The sequence below is a fragment of the Chlorocebus sabaeus genome, chromosome 10 (genome assembly GCF_047675955.1).
Source record: "Chlorocebus sabaeus isolate Y175 chromosome 10, mChlSab1.0.hap1, whole genome shotgun sequence".
NCBI lineage: Eukaryota > Metazoa > Chordata > Mammalia > Primates > Cercopithecidae > Chlorocebus > Chlorocebus sabaeus.
In genome coordinates this window covers 111,176,255-111,195,270 of record NC_132913.1, presented here as the reverse complement: position 1 = coordinate 111,195,270, position 19,016 = coordinate 111,176,255, and the positions used below count along the sequence as shown (strand labels likewise).

The window sequence follows — 19,016 nt, the reverse complement described above, 5'->3', positions numbered from 1 at the left end:
TTTAAAAATAAAATGAAATAAAATGAAATGAAATAAAATAAAATAAAATAAAATAAACACAAGATCTCCCTCTGTCATCCAGGCTGGAGTGCAGTGATGTGATCATGGCTCACTGCAGCCTTGACCTCCCAGGCTCAGGTAATCCTCCCACCTCGGCCTCCCAAAGTGCTGGGATTATAGGCATGAGACACTGTGTCCAGCCAAACTTATCTTTGGAGTGTTGTAACTGAGCGAGTTATAGAGAAACGCCACACTCTGAGACTAATTCAGGAGTCCTTTATTGCTGGCGACCGAGAGATGCCTAGAGTTCAAAATTCTCTCGGCCCTGAAGAAGGGGCTAGATTTTCTTTTATACCTTGGTCGAAAATGGGAGGGTGGACCCTAGCTGAAGCAATTTTTACAGAAGCAGAACAGGCAAAAAGTTAAAAAAAAAAATTAATGGTTACAGAGATAGTTACAGAAAAATAAACAGTTCCAGGTGTAGGGGCTTAAACTATTACAAAGAGATAACGCAGGGACTTTGGGTACCATCCCCCGAGCACATCCCCAGAAGCTGCTGGTACAGCTTCCTCAATATCTTATCAGTAAGTGCATTCCTGGATGTGCTTGGAGTTAGCTTGCACTAGTGATGTCCTTAAGGAAGAGGAGTAAGGGGTGCTGCAAGTGAAGAAACTAAAATGGAGTCTGTCTGGCTGTCTCAGCTAAGAGAGACAATCAGGTTAAAACAAGGTAAGGTATCACAGGAGAATCTCTGTTATTTAGGCTGATTTCTTTATAAATACTGTGTGCTAACCAATTGCACCACTGGAGCCCCAAGGTTGACATTTCTGACTTGTGCTATATTTTGGTTTACTTTGTTGTTGTTGTTGTTGCTGTTATTGTTTAGCTTTTATGAATTGGGAATTTAGTTTTAAAACAAATTCTTTCCTTTATATTGATAATGCATTTGAGGCTATGAATTTTCCTCTGATAACAGCTTTAAATATAGCCCGTAGATTCTGAAATGCAGCATTTTCATTATCATTAATTTCATTATCATAAATTATCATAAAATATATGATACTTTTCATTATCAGTAATAATGAAACATCTTTATTTCAGTTGCAAATTTCCTTTTTTAACTAATAGCTATTTGAAGTATTTTTCAGTTTAAGGTTTTTATTTTTAAAAAATTTTATTGAGATGTGACTTACAAATTAGAAATTGTATATATTTAAGTTATACAACATGGCATTTTCATAAAAGTATACATTATGTAATGAGTCCCACAATCAAGTTAATTAATATATTCATCACCTCATATAGTTATTAATATTTGTGTGTATGGTAAGAACACAAAATCAGCTCCCTTAATAAATTTCAAGTATTGTATTTGTTATTAACTATGTTTGCCATGTTATACTGTACTCTAGAACTTTTATTCATCTTATAACTGAAAGTTGTACCCTTTGACCAACATATCTCCATTTATTTTGAAATTATTTTTATTTTTATAAAAAAGTTACAATGATAGTACAGAGAGTTTTCATATATGCTTCAGCCAGTTTCTCCTATTGTTTATAGGGACTATCTTATGTTATCACGGTAGATCTGTCAAAACTAAGAATCAACATTGGTACATTACTGTGAACTACACTCAAGACTTTATTTGGATTTCTTTTATTTTCCCATTAATGTTCTCTTTCTGTTCTGGGATCTAATCCAGGGTGCCAACTCGCATTTAATTGTCAAGTATCTTTAGTCCCCTCTGGTCTGTGACAGTTAAATAGTATTTTAATCTCCCAAAAGAAGGGCCTTTCAGCTTTTTTTTTTTTTTTTTTTTTTTTTGAGACAGATTTTTGCTCTTGGCCCTTAGGCTGGAGTGCAATGGCATGACCTTGCCTCACTGCACCTTCTGCCTCCCGGGTCCAAGTGATTCTCCTGCCTCAGCCTCCCGAATAGTTGGGATTACAGGCTCCTGCCACCATGGCTGGCTAATTTTTGTACTTTTGTAGAGATGGAGTTTCACCATGTTGGCCAGGCTGGTCTTGAACTCCTGAGCTCAAGCGACCCACCTGCCTCAGCCTCCCAAACTACTGGGATTACAAGTTTGAGCCACTGTGCCTGGCTAACATTTCATGTTAAGTTGGAGCCATCAGTTTTAGATTATTGTGACTAGAGCTTGGAAATGCATTACCAACAACTTTTAGATATTTCTGTACTTTCATCTTCTTCTAGTGTCAATTTCCATGGAAATTCACCCATTCATACATCAATTCATTCTACCATTCATTTATCTACTCTTACTATGATTATGAAATCTTATGTGGTACCTAAACACACCACACCCTTTTGTGTTATTTCTGTTCTTTTCTATATGCTCTACCCACTGATTACAGCACCCCTCTACCTCACTGGCTAACTGCTACTTTTTGTTCAAAAATCAGCTGAAAGGGCAAATCATCTGTGAATTTTTTCTTGACTTCCCTCCTCCCAGGCTGGGTTGGGTGCCTCCCCATCTCTTTTTTTACTTAAAATTTCTTTCTTTATTACTTCTTTATTTTTTTGAGATGGAGTTTCACTTCTTGTTGCCCAGGCTGGAATGCAATGGTGTGATCTCAGCTTACTGCAACCTCCGCCTCCTGGGTTTAAGCAATTCTCCTGTCTCAGCCTCCCAAGTAGCTGGGATTACAGGAGTGCACCACCATACCCAGCTAATTTTTTGTATTTTTAGTAGAGATGGGGTTTCACCGTGTTGGCCAGGTTGGTCTTGAACTCCTGACCTCAGGTGATCCACCCACTTCGACCTCCCAAGGTGTTGGGATAACAGGCGTGAGCCACCGGGCCTGGCCTTTTTTCTTATTTTCATTTTACACGCATAATCTTTTAAAGTGCCCTTCTTTATGCCATCTCTTTGCACAACATTCAAAGCTTCCCAATAAATCTGATCACAAATTATTTTCCAGCCTAGTCTCTTACTACACTCTATCACAAGTTTATAGGCAGAATGGCATAGTAGTTGAGAGAGGGCTCTGATATCAGACTGCTGGGACTAAAGTCTTGGTTCTACTATCCCTAGTTGTGTAACTGTGGGCGAACTACTTAACTCTGAGCCTATTTCCTGATCCATAGGAGATTATAATATCACCAACCTCCTGATAAAATCAGGTGCTATGATAAAATGAGGTAATCCACTTAAAAAGTTGTCCTACACATAGTAAATACTTTACATATTAGCCATTGTTGTTGTTAGTAATAGTAATAGTGAATCTCATGTTGGACTTTGCTTGTTTTTTCCTAAACTCTAATTGACATTGGAAGCCCCAAATCTGAAGTACAAGAACTTACTACCACATTAAAGTTCAACCTAGAGATTAGTACATTTGGCTCAGGATATCTGTGGGTTCTGCATCTGTAGATTCAACTAATCGTGGACTGAAAATATGAAGAATAAAATTACAATACAACAGTAAAAATAATATAAATTAAAACAGTATGATAATATAAATTGAAAAATATAGTATGACAACTATAGGCATAGCATTTACATTGCATTACTTATTATAAGTAATCTAGAGATGATTTAAAGTGTATGGGAGGATGTGTGTAAGTTATATGCAAATACTACATTTTTAATACAAGGTACTTGAGCATCCATGGATTTTAGTATCCTTGGGGATCCTGGAACCAATCCCCTCCCATACTGAGGAAACACTGTACATAGAAAAAGTCAAGATGTATATAGTGATATAGGGGAGGAGATAGTGGACTCAAACCTGTAAAAAATGTCAAAAATGGCTTAGAGCTTAGAAAAAAACAGAAGAATAAGAATAAAGCTTATTTTTATGTTGGCAGAGTTCAATCAGGCCAGAAGAGACATTTGAATCAACATAAGATTGGTATAGATTAGAAAATTACATGAAGAACTATTTCAAGTTATCCTTAAACAAGGCATTAAATTAGATTATATGGAGATTTTATTTTAAGGGACTAAAATAAAACATCAAAATGTATTGATTATTTTATTTCATAAAGCAAATTATGGATGTAGTGTAGTACATGTATTTTATGTTTCAACTAAGGAAAAACCTTTATGTAATTCACATATTCTGATGTGAATTTAATTTAATTTTATTCACATTTTTTTTTTTTTTTTTCAGATGGAGTCTCACCCTATTGCCCAGGCTGGAGTGCAGTGGCAGGATCTCAGCTCACTGCAACCTGCACCTCCCAGGTTCAAGCAATTCTCTTACCTCAGCCTCCCAAGCAACTGGGATTATAGGCACGCGACACCATGACTAGCTAATTTTTGTATTTTTAGTAGAGATAGTGTTTCACCATGTTAGCCAGGATGGTCTTGAACTCCTGACCTCAAGTGATCCACCTGTCTTGGCCTTCCGAAGTGCTGGGGTTACAGGCATGAGCCATCACGCCTGGCCTATTCACATATTCTGATGTGAATTTTATTTCACAAATGCCAAGTATTTGTGAAATAAAATGATTGGATGGGCTGAGCTCCACAGCTGACTATGATCTTTAAGATTACGTCTACCTCTGATATTCATGACATTAAAAAAAAAACTTCATTTCCTTAAGAAAATTACTATGGTAGAGTAGGAATAGTAACACAGCAATATCCTCCTTAATGAGCTTTCCTCAGTGGAAGGTCACTTAGAGTTTAATGGGATTAATTTGGCTGACACGTTCACTTTTAAAAGGAATTTCTGTGCTTATGCCAGCCAGCATGGATCTTGACAGGCAGAAGAGCTCAGATCCTGCCAATTTCACACAGGAGAACAGCTCCTTAAGTCATGACTCGGGCTGAGAAGTTGCCCACAGATGCCACTTGCTGAGATGAAGAATCCATGGTGCAAAGAGAGGTTCCTGGGCTCCCATGATGAGCAAATCCTGCTTGTCCTTCAGGCTGTACAGCCCTGACTCTGGGATCCTCTTCCCAATCTAAAATGAAAGGGCAAACAGATTTAGGGGGCATTAGTATTTTTCTGCCTTGAAACTTATGCAGAGGTAAAAACGAGTTTTGTTTTGTTTTGTTTTGAGACAGGGTTCACTCCGTCACCCAGACTGGAGTGCAGTGGTGTGATCTTGGCTCACCACAACCTCTGCCTCCTAGATTCGAGAGACTCTCCTGCCTCAGCCTCCTGAGTAGCTGGGACTACAGGCATGTGCCACCACACCCGGCTAATTATTGTATTTTTAGTAGAGACGGGGTTTTGCCATGTTGGCCAGGCTGGTCTTGAACTCCTGGCCTCAGGTGATCTGCCCGCCTCGGCCTCCCCATGAGCCACTGCGCCTGACCTGAAGACAGATTTTATACTAAATAGGTTCATTCCAAACGGCAAAGCAAAATCTTTCTAACACAGATGCAGCCTTGGCAGCCCCATAATGTCCCCCCTCCTCTCCGAACCTTCTCTTCCTGCATCTTCAGGATCAAGCGGGGATCAGCTTTCTGTTGGTGGTGCTGGTGTTCTCAGCAGCAACTGCTCTTTTATCTTCCCTCCTAAGAGGCAGGGCCATTCCTTTTTTAACTCCAGGAGCTTTTAAGTTTTTGCATTTTACTGCTCTTCCTATGAGCAAGGAATGGCCTTGAGGACTGAGGACAGGGACACTACAAATAATTCGGGTCAACCCAGTAGAAGCAGATCCCACTGGGATTCCAAATAGCTTTTGCCCTTACACTACAAAATATCTCCAACTAGCTAGGTAGATTCCATTTTTATCTTTTCTCTAAAGCTGTGGATGAAGGACAGCATACCAGAATAGACCAGGTATTGATTCACGGAACACATTTCTGTAACTGCCATGGTTTTGAACATTGAACTTAATCGATTTGAAAAGGCCTTGATAAGGAATAGAGGCATGGCAATGCCATCAGACTACCTACTGACCTGGAAGTAGGTAGTACCTGGCTCTGGAAGGCAATATTGAACTAGTTAAGACTTAAGTTTTAGACTCAGAGTCTGTTTTTATTGAAGCCTTGCTTATTATACATATTTGTGTTACCTGGGACAGGTACTTAATTTTTCTATACCTTAGTCTTCCCACTGTATGTTCTCACTTGTAAGTGGGAGCTAAAAAGTGTGTACACATGAACACAGAGAGTGTAACAATAGACATTGGAAACTCAGAAAATTAGGAGGCGGGGTGAGGGATAAGAAATTCTCTAATGGGTACAGTGTACACAAGGCAGGTAATGTTTACGCTAAAAGCCCACACTTTATCACCATGCAATATATCCATGTAACGAAATTGCACTTGTACCCCTTAAATCTGTATTTAAAAAAAACACCAATATTCCCAAGCCCAATAGTATCTACCTCACAGAGTTATGGTAAGAATTATTTATTTATTTTGAGACAGATGCCCAGGCTGGAGTGCAGGGGCATAATTTTGGCTCACTGCAACCTTAGCTCAGGCAGCTCCTGGGTTCAAGCGATTCTCCTGCCTCAGCCTCCCCAGTAGCTGGGATTACACGTGCCCGCCACTACTTCCAACTAATTTTTGTATTTTTAGTAGAGACAGGGATGTCATCATGTTGGGAGGCTGGTCTCGAACTCCTGACCTCAAGTGATCCACCCACCTTGGACTCCCAAAGTGTTGGGATTACAAGCATGAGCCACTGCCACCGGCAGATGAAGTAATTTAAATGTTCACTGTGCATCAGTTATTATTAAGGCACAGATAAATCTTCTTTACCTCTGTACTCCTTATTCTTAAATCTAAGCTTCTTGGGACTCCAAGTTAAATATTTTATAGCCTAAATTAGATTGGAGGAAGAGGTGAGGGAAAGAAAAAGCAAGCTCACAGAGATTTTGCAAAGAAAAAAATAGTCAGGGCAAGGTAAATCCTTTGATGAGGGGTGAGGGTGGAATCAAAGATAATTTTTAGGTTTGGAACTTCAGAGACCAAGAAGATGGTCATACTATAGAGTGCACAGTGCAGAGAGAAAAAGGTTTGAGATAAACATAAGGAGTTTAATTGCTGGTATGTTGACATGGGTGCGCTGATGGAGCATCTAGCACAAAATAACAAGAAGGCAAACGCAGAAATTGGGAAAATACATCTTTTTGTTTACTTCTAGAAATTACTAAAAGAACCTTAATATAATATAACTTTAGCGACTTTATTTTTAGATACTTTTCTCTAGATTTGGAATTGTTGATAATTTCTTTAATTTTGTCCACCAGCATTTCAAGGCATTCTAAACTAAACCTTTAAATTATGATTTTGGAGAATCCTTACATTACAATTTTGGCGGGGATGTTCTCCTAAGAATTTTACCCTTATCTCAATATGTTTTCATCTTTATTTTAACTTAAATAGCAGAGTTTACATTTCCTTGGAACCTGGGCGTTCTGACTATGAAGCAGTGTGTTCATTTCTTATTGCTTCATTGATTAGCAACTCAGAAATCTCCCAAAATGGAAGTCCATTAGGAAAATCTCTCCCTTTTAAAAGAGATGTTCTGAGAATAATCCTATTAGGCTAGAAGCCTGCTAAACTTATCAACTCTAAACACATTTTTCTACAAAGGGGAGGAAAAAAATCCAAATAGAGTGAATGACAAGTAAATGTTGACAGAAAATGTATATTTGACTTCAGGAAATAATAATCACATTCTATTCAAATGTCAGTTTTATGCCAGCAAATAGTTGATGACCTTTTACGATCTAATCTTGACACATTTAGATAAAAAATAAAAAATAAAATCAGTCGACTTTAAATATTAAGATCAATGTGTTCTTTAAAATAGTCATATACTTTTTTAAAAAAAGAGGAAAAGTCATCTTTAATATATTTGCATACATTTAGTAACTCTGATGCTCTTTATGATTTCCTAAAGATTTAGATTTTCATCTGGTTTCCTTTTCCTTCCACCTAAAGAAATCCTTTTAGCGTTTTTGACAGTCCTGGTCTGTAGGTTATGAAATCTTTTATCTGAAAGACAATAGTTTCATCCGAAAGAGAGATTTTTTTCCCCTTATCTAAAAATGTCTTTATTTGACCTTGATTTTTAAAGGATATTTTTGCTGAAGATAAAATTTGACATTGAATTTAAAAAATTGTTTCAGCATTTTAACCGTAGATTGTCCTCTGGCCTCCAGTGTTTCTGGTGAGAAGTCAGTGGTTTGATTCTCGTTCCTTTGTATTCAGAGTGTGCTATTTTCTTTGTCTGCTGTTAAGATTTTCTCTTTTTGGCCGGGTGTGGTGACTTATGCCTGTAATCTCAGCACTTTGGTAGGCCGGGGTCGGCGGACCACTTGAGATCTCTGAGTGCAATGGCGTTCCACTTCATTTTTCCCCCTGCTTTTCTCCCCGTCCAGTGCTCTCAGTTGATTGTTTTTTTGTACCGTGTCCAGAGTTTATAGTTGTTAATTACTGGAGGGTTCGTCTGATAGGAGCTAGTCAATGATACTGAAAGATGAACAGTACTGCCCCTTTCTTCACTCCCCCGGGAAAGGAATGGTTGTTCGCACTAAATCCATCGTCTTGAGCACTGTCACTCTTCCTTTATCTAATGTTCCTCCTTTTTCTTCCCTGTTGCTTTCCTGAAGTGGAGGTTGATTTTGTGTAAGTGTAGGGTAAAATATTTGAGCAAATGATAAGAAAGTTTCCATTTCGAGTCTCTGTTCTTTCCAAATTATTAAACTGCAGGGAATTTGCCCATATCCCTAGGCAGCTAACACTACACAAGAGGGAGTGGGTTGAGCATATTATGTATATAGGTATGAAATATAGCTACAGTTTGAATTGCAGAGATTCTTTGAAATCTGCTGCTTCCCCTTCTGCCAGGATGACTAATATTAACTCTTTTATTGGACAACCAAAAGTGATGAGTATAAGAAAATAAATTTATAAAAAATATTAAATTAAATTGGAATATGTAGAGCGTTTTCATTTTTTTTATTTTTAAAATTTCAACTTTTATTATAGATTAAAAGGTACACGTGCAAGTTTGTTACATGGATAAATTGAGTGATGCTGAGGCTCGGGGCTCCAATGGTCCTGTCACACAGACAGTGAGCATAGTTAAATTGTGTTTAGATGAACATGTACTCCAAGCAATTTCTTAGAAAAAGGGACAAGTGGCTGGGCATGATGGTTCACGCCTATAATCTCAGCACTTTGGGAGGCTGAGGCAGGAGGATCACTTGAGGCCAGGAGTTCAAAACCAGCCTGGTCAACATGGTGGAACCCCATCTCTACTAAAAATACAAAAATTAGTTGGACATGGAGGTATGCACCTGTAATCCCAGCTACTTGGGAGGCTGAGGAATGAAAATCACTTGAACCTGGGAGGTGGAGGCTGCAGTGAGCTGAGATGATGCCACTGCACTCCAGCCTGGGCGACAGAGTGAGACTCCGTCTCAAAAAAAAAAAAAAAAAAAAAAAAAGAAAAGAAAAGAAAAGGAAAGAAAAAGTGCCATGTGGTTTAATAAATTTGAAAAAACGATTTGGGAAATATAAATATAGATTATTGCTGCACACAAATTACAGATTTACCAAAATTAGGAATACAATACAGTCCTGTTAGCACTGGTAAACTATGCTGAACATGCTTATTCTTTCTTGGATGATTCAGAAGGTACGTTGAGATCCTTTATGCTTTTGTGTCTTGGTTTCTCTTTCTACATTCTCTGCTCAGATATTTTCATCTATTTCCATTATTTCCATGCTTTAAATGGCATCTATAAGCTGATGTCTCCCAAATTTATCTTTTTGATGTAAACCTCTTCCCTGAGTGCAACAGTCTATAGGCAGTTCTACAATTTTTTTTTTTTTTTCTTTTTGAGATGGAGTCTCACTCTGTTGCCCAGGCTGGAGTGCAGTGGTGAGATCTTGGCTCACTGCAACCTCTGCCTCCTGGGTTCAAGCAATTCTTTCTTGTCCTCCCGAGTAGCTGGGATTATAGGCATACACCACCATGCCTGGCTAAGTTTTGTATTTTCAGCAGAGACAGCGTTTTGCTATATTGGCCAGGCTGGTCTCAAACTCCTGACCTCAGGTGATCCACCTGCCTTGGCCTCCCAAAGTGCTGGGGTTACAGGCATGAGTCACCATGTCTGGCCAGGCAGTTCTACTTTTATGTTTCATAGACATTTCAAAAGTAACATTTCAATCCAGAATTTTTAATTCTATCTTTCATCAAATATATACTTACCCAGTCTTTCTCATTGCAATAAGTGGCATAAGCATTTTCTCATGCTGGAAAACATGGCATCAACACTGATTCTCCACTTACATCTAATCTATTAGTGAGTTCTGTTTGCTGTTGCTTCTCTTTCAAAACATATCTTGAACTCATCTATCAGTCCAATATATTAATATCCATTATAAAAATGGAGGGAAGATATTTATCACATTGTTTTCTGAGAAATTAGAGTCTCACAAATTATTCTCGTACCTTAAATTTGCTGTTTTATGTTGTTCACTCCTTCATTATTACCTACATGAATGAAGTATAGGGACTGGAAGATGCCCTGTAATAATTTAGATCAGAGGTCAGAAAGCTATGGCCATAGTCAATAACGTTTTATTAGAGCACAGGTAAGCCTATTCTTTTGCGTGTGGTAACAGGTTGTTTTCCTGTTACAACAGTAGAGTTGGTGAGTTGTGACAGGCTATATCATCCACCCTGCCTAAAATACGTACTATTTGATTTTTCATAGACAAGGCCAATTTGCCAATTCTTGATTTGAATAAATGTGATAATGCTTTAAAAATATGAAGCTGTAGTATAAAAATTAAATTAGGGAATGTTTGGGTCATTATCATTTCTGTTTTCTACACCAGATCAGGTTATATTTCTCAGGGTATATCAAGGTGTGAGAATCATGAATGGAAAGTAAGAGATGAGCATCTATTTTCTTTTTTTGTTGTTGTTGGAGTCTTGCTCTGTCACCCAGGCTGGAGTGCAGTGGTACGATCTTGGCTCACTGCAACCTCTGCCTCAAGCGATTCCCCTACCTCAGCCTCCCAAGTAGCTGGGACTACAGGTGCACGCTGTAATAACAGCCAGCTAATTTTTATATTTTTAGTAGAGATGAAGTTTCACCATGTTGACCAGGTTGGTCTCGAGCTCCTGACCTCAGGTGATCTGCCCACCTCAGCTTCCCAAAGTGCTGGGATTACAGGCGTGAGCTACCACGACCAGCTGTCTTTTCCTTTTTTGAAGGAAAGCATTTGACAATATTATTGTAATTTTATTGGATATAAAATATTTAATTTCCTCTAGATGGCCAAACCTCCCAGATTTGAAACCCGAGGAAGGCAGAAGTGAGCTTGGAGGACTAGGATGGAGAGAGGTTACTATCCACCAGCATCTGGGGAGCCCAAGGCTTCCCCCAGGACTTTCCTGAGCCTGTGTATCCCTGGAGACCTTTTGAGTATCTTCTGTACACTTTAACCTCACCCCTAAGTCCTGGGAGAAATGTGGGCCACATTGAGACATGGGACAGGATCAGATATGCTTGACAGAAAGACTAGGGGTGGCTTTGAGGCCCAGTTAATATTCCAAAGTGGTAACTTTAGCAAAATTGTATTGGTGTTGAGAAAAATAAAAAATTTCAAATATGTGGTGCTGTGGCACAGCCACGCAGCACCACAGCCTGTGGGAACTGAGAAGGCAGGAATTGAGAGGGAGGCTGCTTTCCCAACACCAACAGAGCAGAGGAGGAAGGAGGTGATGGAATATGAGGCTGGGAGAAGAACCTGGTAGCCTTGCCCTGAGATGGCCAGAAAGCCCTTGGCCTCACCTTGGACTGACCAGGCAGCCCTAGTTTAAGTACAAGGTAGTCAGTCTTTCACCCTTCATGGCTGTGGTAATATTTCTTCTTACTCTTTTTCTCCAACTACTGCCAAAATGGCCAAACTTAGGCGAAATGTTGCCCAAGAGACCAAAACAGAGGCAAACAGTTTCCAAATATATGTAGATCATGAGCAGAAATCTGAGGCTTGGAGAAAGGGCTGAGAAGCCATGAGCTCTTTGGGGTGTCAAGGGCAGACTCCCATCCCAAGGACTTCCATGGGGAGGGGAAGGATTGGGTAAGTTTGAGTTTTATGGTCAATATAGCAAATTAATCAAAAGCTTTCACAAAACAAACACCCCAGCCCTGCTGAAGATACAATGGGGCTGAAAAAACACAAACACCAAGCTAAACAATCTGACCAAGGTGAGCTGTTGCAGTACAATCTCATGGGTCCAGTGCTCAGTGGCAAAATGGAGACTCAGGGGCCTCTTGTTTGCTGTTCTGCAGATTTACAAGAACTGGTCAGTAAAGCTGGTTTTTCAATTGGTGCTAGACGCCAGTCACGATCTCCCATGGCCTGTGGCTTGCAGTGCTCTTCAATCCAGCTGAAGACACAGGCCGACAGCTCCTGGAAGTTGGTCATGGAGATGAAGGCATTGAAGGGCCGGAACAGGGAGTCCATGATACTTCGAAATACACTGATCTTGACTTGGTCAGAGGCCTGGTCCTCCCCTCATGGGTGTTGTCCTGGTGTGCCTGCACAATAATTTTTCTAATTATACTTTAGACCACATAAGACAATAGTTGATGGTAGAAAGTATGAGTGACATGGGTCAAAAGATCTATGTACCAGGTTCAAATACATCTCTCATTAACTTTATGACCTTAATCAAGTTGCCTAAACTCTCTGATCCTCAATTTCTCCATCAGTGAGATTGAGACTAAAAACATCGAATCATTGTTTGTACAAAGAAGCACTGGGTAAGATAGTATGTTTGTGGAATCTTTTTTATTTAGTTATTTAGGTTTTTTTTTTTTTTTGGAGACAGTCTTGCTCTATCCCCCTAGAGTGCAGTGGCACGATCTCAGTTCACTGCAACCCCCGCCTTCTGAGTTCAAGCGATTTTCATGCCTCAGCCTCCCCAGTAGCTGGGACTACAGGTGCCTGTCACCACGCCTAGCTAATTTTTGTATTTTTAGTAGAGACAGGATTTCGCCATGTTGACCAGGCTGGTCTCGAACTCCTGACCTCAAGTGATCTGCCTGCTTTGGCCTCCCACAGTGTTGGGATTACAGTCATGAGCCACTGTGCCCAGTCTGTTTGTAGAATCTTATACAGATTTTGACTCCTAGTATTATTTCTGGGATTACATATAACATTTTGTATTGTAATAAAAGGTAGAACTCTAAAATTTGACCAGTGTTATAGGTACGAATGGAGAGCCACAGAATTAAAAACGCAGAGCTTTATCTTACAGGCACATACACATCCACTCCAAATACATTAGGCTATTGTATTAGTATGCTAAAATAATAAAATAATAGGGAGATATTTTTATAAATATTGAAATGAGGAAGACCTTCCCAGGAAAAGCCTCAAACGCAAAAACCATACAGGGAAATATTGACACATTTGAATACATACAATTTTTAAATTTTACAGTCATAATATATACTATGAACATAGTTAAAAGACTTTGAGAAAACTGAAGAAAATATTTGCAGATGGAGACAGAGAATTAACACCCACGAAATAGAAGGCGATATTAAAAATCAGTGAGAGAAGGAAAATAACCCAATACAAAAAATGAAGAAAGGATCTGAACAGAATCCCATCGCATCAAATGTTTAATAATAATGATCATAAAAAGGTGCTTAATTCACTCACAAATAGAAATGCAAATTAAACTGAATTATCATGTTTCACCCAAACTAGTGAAAACATAAACGTTGATAGTATTTAGTATGTGGATGTGGGGAAAAGATCTTTTACTGTGTGGGAATGTAATTTGGTATGGGAACTTGGTAAATTTCCCAAATGGTAAATTGAGGGAACTTTGTCAGTTACTGGTAAAATTTAAAATGTGCATGCTCTCTAAGGAACAATTTTTTTTTTCTTTGAGATGGAGTCTTGCTCTGTTGCCCAGTCTGGAGTGCAGTGGCACAATCTCAGCTCACTGCAAGCTCGGCCTCCTGGGTTCACACCATTCTCCTGCCTCAGACTGCTGAGTAGCTGGGACTACAGGCACCTGCCACCACGCCCGGCTAATTGTTTTGCATTTTTTAGTAGAGACGGGGTTTCACGGGGTTAGCCAGGATGGTCTCGATCTCCTGACCTCGTGATCCTCCCACCTCAGCCTCCGAAAGTGCTGAGATTACAGGCGTGAGCCACCACACCCTGCCTAAGGAACAATTTTACTTTTGGAAATCTTCCCTTCAGAAATACTCACATAAAATAAAAATAGTAATCACTACCTTAATAATAGTTTCCATTTGTTGAACACTTGATGGGAGTCTCTGTACTGCGTACTTTGTGTGTTATCTCATTCAAATCTCATGACAATCTTTAAAGACACTGAGAGGGAGACAGAAGACAAACTAAAGCATAAGTGTTGTGATAAAATAGGTAATTTTTGTGTGTGCATACTTTATTTCTTAAATTGCTGTCAAGAATGCATATTGTTATTAGCCGGGTGTGGTGGCAGGCGCTTGTAATCCCAGTTACTCAGGAGGCTGAGGCAAGAGAATGTCTTGAACCTAGGAGGCGGAGGTTGCAGTGAGCCAAGGTCACGCCCCTGCACTCCAGCCTGGGTGACAGAGCAAGACTCTGTCTCAAAAAAAAAAAAAAAAAAAAGCATCTTTCTTTTGTGATTATGCATATTAATTGTTATATAAGAATATTATGGAAAACCAAATTCATAAACAACAACAGTGTTAAATACCATTCTGATTTTAACAATGGATGGAATATGATGGGAGATACCCAAAGACAAGTTACTATGTTATTGGAAAGAGAAGAGGAAATATTTTGAACAACCTGAGACAATTTATACCAATTGCTAAATCATCTGGCGTAGATAGCTTGTTGCCATATAAATCCAGAGTCGGGAGCCTAGTACATACTTGTTTCTGTGACAGGCAGTCTCTGATTCTTGCTGCCCTGAATTTCTCTAGTTGGTATATCTGATGCTTCCCGTATTGTCTCATTTCACTACTGTAGCCATCCATGCGTCTGCTTGAGCAGCTGACGCCTCCATTTCTTCTGGTTTAAATTTAAGTCTGTATTGTTCCTTTCCAATTAAGATCATCACCTAGAGTAACTGCTGACTACAGGCAGATTAGAGAAAAAAGTGGTGCTTTTAACTACAAGGTTTTCTGACCCCATTTCTAGAAATACACTTCATCAATAAGTAGAACTTTCCTTTATAGTCTATAAATGGCAGTACAACATACTGGTTCAGAGGACAGACTCTGAACTACACTTGAAATACTGACAGCGCCACTTACCAGCTGTGTGATATCGGCAATTTACTTAACCTCTGAGTTTTAATCTCTTCATTCTTAATAGGGAGATAATAATAATGGTATCCTTGGGTGGGGTGTGGTAGCTCACACCTGTAATCCCAGCGCTTTGGGAAGTGGAGGGGGGAGGATCACCTGAGGTCGGGAGTTCGAGACCAGCCTGGCCGACATGGTGAAACCCTGTCTCCACTAATAATACAAAAATTAGCCTGGCATGGTGGTGCGCACCTGTAACCCTGGTTACTTGGGAGGCTGAGGCAGGAGAATTGCTTGAACCTGGGAGGTGGAGGTTGCAGTGAGCCGAGATGGTGCCACTGCACTCCAGCCTGGGTGAGAGAGTGAGACCCTGTCTCAAAATAAATAAATAAACAAACAGACAAATAAATAAATAAATAAATAATGGTACTCTTATGTGGTTGAAGATTGAGTCAATATATATAAGGCACCTTTAAAGTCAATATATCTGGTACATGGTAAATGTTCCATAAGTACTTGCTACTAGAAATAGGCACCTTTATTAACTATTTATACCTCTTTCGTTTTTTCTTTTCTTTTTTTTTTTTTGAGACAGAGTCTTGCTATGTCGCCCAGGCTGGAGTGCAGTGGCGCCATCTCAGCTCACTGCAACCTCTGCCTCCTGGATTCAAGCGATTCTCCTGCCTCAGCCTCCCAAGTAGCTGGGACTACAGGCGCCCACCATCACATCTGACTAATTTCTGTATTTTTAGTATAGATGAGGTTTTGCCATGTTGGCCAGGTTGGTCTTGATCTCAGGTGATCCACCCACCTTGGCCCCTCAAAGTGCCGGAATTACAGGCGTAAGCCACCGCGCCCGGCCAATATTTCTACCTTTTGGGGTTGCTTCCTCATCATGGAATTAATACTTGCTTGTGGAGGCTGTTTCCTCTTTATAAACAGTACCCTCACTTGTAGCTCCATTCTGAAAAATTCTGACAGATAATTCAGCAGACTAAATGATGAAATCACCCTGGCACACTCCCCTCAGCTGGGCACTGTGGGGCAGCTGACATTGGGCACTGATATTCCTGGCTTCAGTCATACCCGCCCTGTGCAGCTACAGCTTCGTGCATGCACCAGTTGCACTAACTTGGGATGAAAATCGAGTTAAACTCAGTAGAAGATTTCATCCTATGTTTTGGTGGTAAAAGAAGCAAATGAACAAATGAACGGAAGCTGCTAAACAGTTGTCTCACCAACTATTCCGACTAGCTAACAAGATTAACTAGGTCATACCTAGTTGTCAAAGAATACCATAAGAACTCAGAAATTTGACTATTTCTATTACTTGCTTGTCATGTAGATAAACGGATGAAAAGAGCCATAAAAAGACAAAGAGAAAATAATAGTAGGATTAGAGAACATGTTATGATCTCATGGGCTAACTGGGCTTTGGAAAGAGGTGTTTATCTGTCATGAATATGAATCCAAGGGTGTGGATGGATATAAGAGAACCAAATGTAACAGAAATTTAATATCTTTTTTTCCTCTGAGATGAAACATTTTACATTTCCCATTTTATTAGATAAAATTACTAAACATGTTCTAGACCCTGGAGTTGTAGATTTTATGATGTTGGCTGCTGTGGAGTGGCCATGATTGGTTTTTCAAATTGTTAATTTGATTTCTTTTTAATACCCATGGATTTACGTGACCCACGGCAAAAGACTGTAGATTATTTCATTGAATTTATGAGTTTTCTGTAATTTTAACAAGTTCCATTGTCAATGCAGATGTTTACTCAAAAGAAGAAGAATAAAATCTACAACCAAGAAAATCTCTTTGCTTTTGAGAATGAATTTCACTAAAAGTTTGAATTCAAAGTCATGGAGTTGAGAAATGTATTTTATGTTGGAAAATAGAGAACTTAATAATAGAAATAGCATTCACTAACTTCACTTCTCAATTTTCAACAAACAATGTCAGATTGGCTGAGTGTGATGCTAAAGCTCAAACAGCTAAATACACCATCTTATGACTCATTTCCTTTAGTTAGTCATTGAGTCACAACACATCTTTGTTCATTCAGTTCTACGCAAAAGGTCTCAATAAACTTCAAAGTACCTTATGTTCTTTGCAACTAGGTAGGGAGGTATATAATGACATTCCCATTTTCTTTTCTTTCTTTCTTTTTTTTTTTTTTTTGAGACAGAGTCTTGCTCTGTCTCCAGGCTGGGGTGCAGTGGCCTGATCTCGGCTCACTGCAACCTCTGCCTCCCGGGTTCAGGTGATTCTCCTGCCTCAGCCTCCCGAGTAGCTGGGATTATAGGCATGTGCCATCATGCTCAGCTAATTTTTGTATTTTTAGTAGAGACGGGGTTTCACGATGTTGGCCAGGATGGTCTTGATCTCTTCACCTTGTGATCCACCTGCCTCGGGCTCCCAAAGTGTTGGGATTTCAGGCATGAGCCACCGTGCCCGGCCCCCATTTTCTTTTAAATATATATTAAGTAACTTTGATGGGTAGCCCATAAAATACCATTAAACGTTGATGAGATAGTTTGGGTGGTACAACTTCTCTTTCTTCTCACTTTCCTTTCTTATAAACTCTTTCTCCTTCAAACTCTTTCTAGCCTTCACATTGACTTTTCTGCCTCCAATATAACCCAAGTAAACAAATCTTCTTGGTTGGAACCAGTTTTGCCTATGCCTGAGATCAAGTTTTAAAACAGGGTCAAAAATATACTGCCTCTCAATGGTTACTTTCCTTTCGCTACCTGACACTTACTTCACCTGCTTCCCGAATTCAGTTTTCAAATCAAAATAGTAATTTTCTCCTCTGTGCTTATGCTTGTTTGTCATGAGCAAAAACTGCCCCTTCATCAGAAGGAATGCCATTTGGTGGTAAGAAATAACCTCTGGGAAAGGATAAGACTCTGGGCCAAAATAACTTCAGCCTTGGCTTGTTCCAAGAGTCTACACAAAGTCATTTTGGAGAATACATCCCAGAGTTTCTCCTTCTTTAGGACAGGGATGACATTATTTTGTGAACCTGTAAAATCCTTGAATGACAATCAGAGGCGTAGCCAGGGGAAGATGAGGATACACAGTTGTTCTCCTTAGCACATTCTGCAAATGTGGATTCTTTTTCAACAACACATTTCTGAAGAGTAACATGTGAATAGGTAAGGCCATGCTGAGAACATGTTAGAAAAAGCAAGACTGTGAGATGGAGAGAAGGTAGTTATGGGGGTGAGGAGATATACTTATGTTGTCCTACCAACCAAGGACAGAGATCCCTTGCCCCTAGCCCAGCCTAGCCCCAAGAATGGCTCCCCCTGAAGTTAGAATCTAATTGTGCTTAAAATGACAACATGGGTGCACAAGGCCATAGATGATCTACCGCTCGTATCAGACCAGTTGAAATCTCTGCTCCCAAGTGCAGGTGGTGAATCACCTCTGGAAGCTGCTATATCAAAAAGAATGACCCTCCGGGCCCCAGACCCAAGTGGATGCTCTGCCTTGTTCTTTGTCGGACAACTCTCATCCTCTTCGTGTGACTATTTTCTTTGCCTTTGTAAAATGCATTTTTGCATGTGTGCTGGATAAAACCAGTCTCCCAGCTCCTCCTGAATGATTCCGATATTGATGAGAAAGTGGTTTGTTATTTCTAAACCCCAGAGGTCAGATCATAGTGTTCTCGAGACTGAGTCATAAAATCAAAGTTAAATGCGTTACCTGTTCCTTAATGAAAAGCATGGATATGAGACCTCCCAGTAGTTCATATGA

The 19,016-nt window shown here is 39.6% G+C and overlaps 1 long non-coding RNA gene across 4 annotated transcripts in view; it reads right to left on the bottom strand.

The window, feature by feature from the left end:
* Positions 1-256: 256 nt before the first annotated feature.
* The window catches only part of LOC119625286 (uncharacterized), a 108,130-nt gene continuing 89,370 nt past the window's right edge, over positions 257-19,016 (bottom strand). The window contains exons 4-5 of one of the 4 annotated variants that reach the window (XR_012094324.1): positions 11,754-12,503; positions 257-4,938 (exon numbers count right to left, since the gene is read on the bottom strand). This is a non-coding gene — a long non-coding RNA (uncharacterized lncRNA). Of the gene's footprint in view, positions 4,939-7,571; positions 12,504-19,016 lie in introns of those variants that run through there. The other 3 variants (XR_012094325.1, XR_005241417.2, XR_012094323.1) reach the window with 3 other exon arrangements.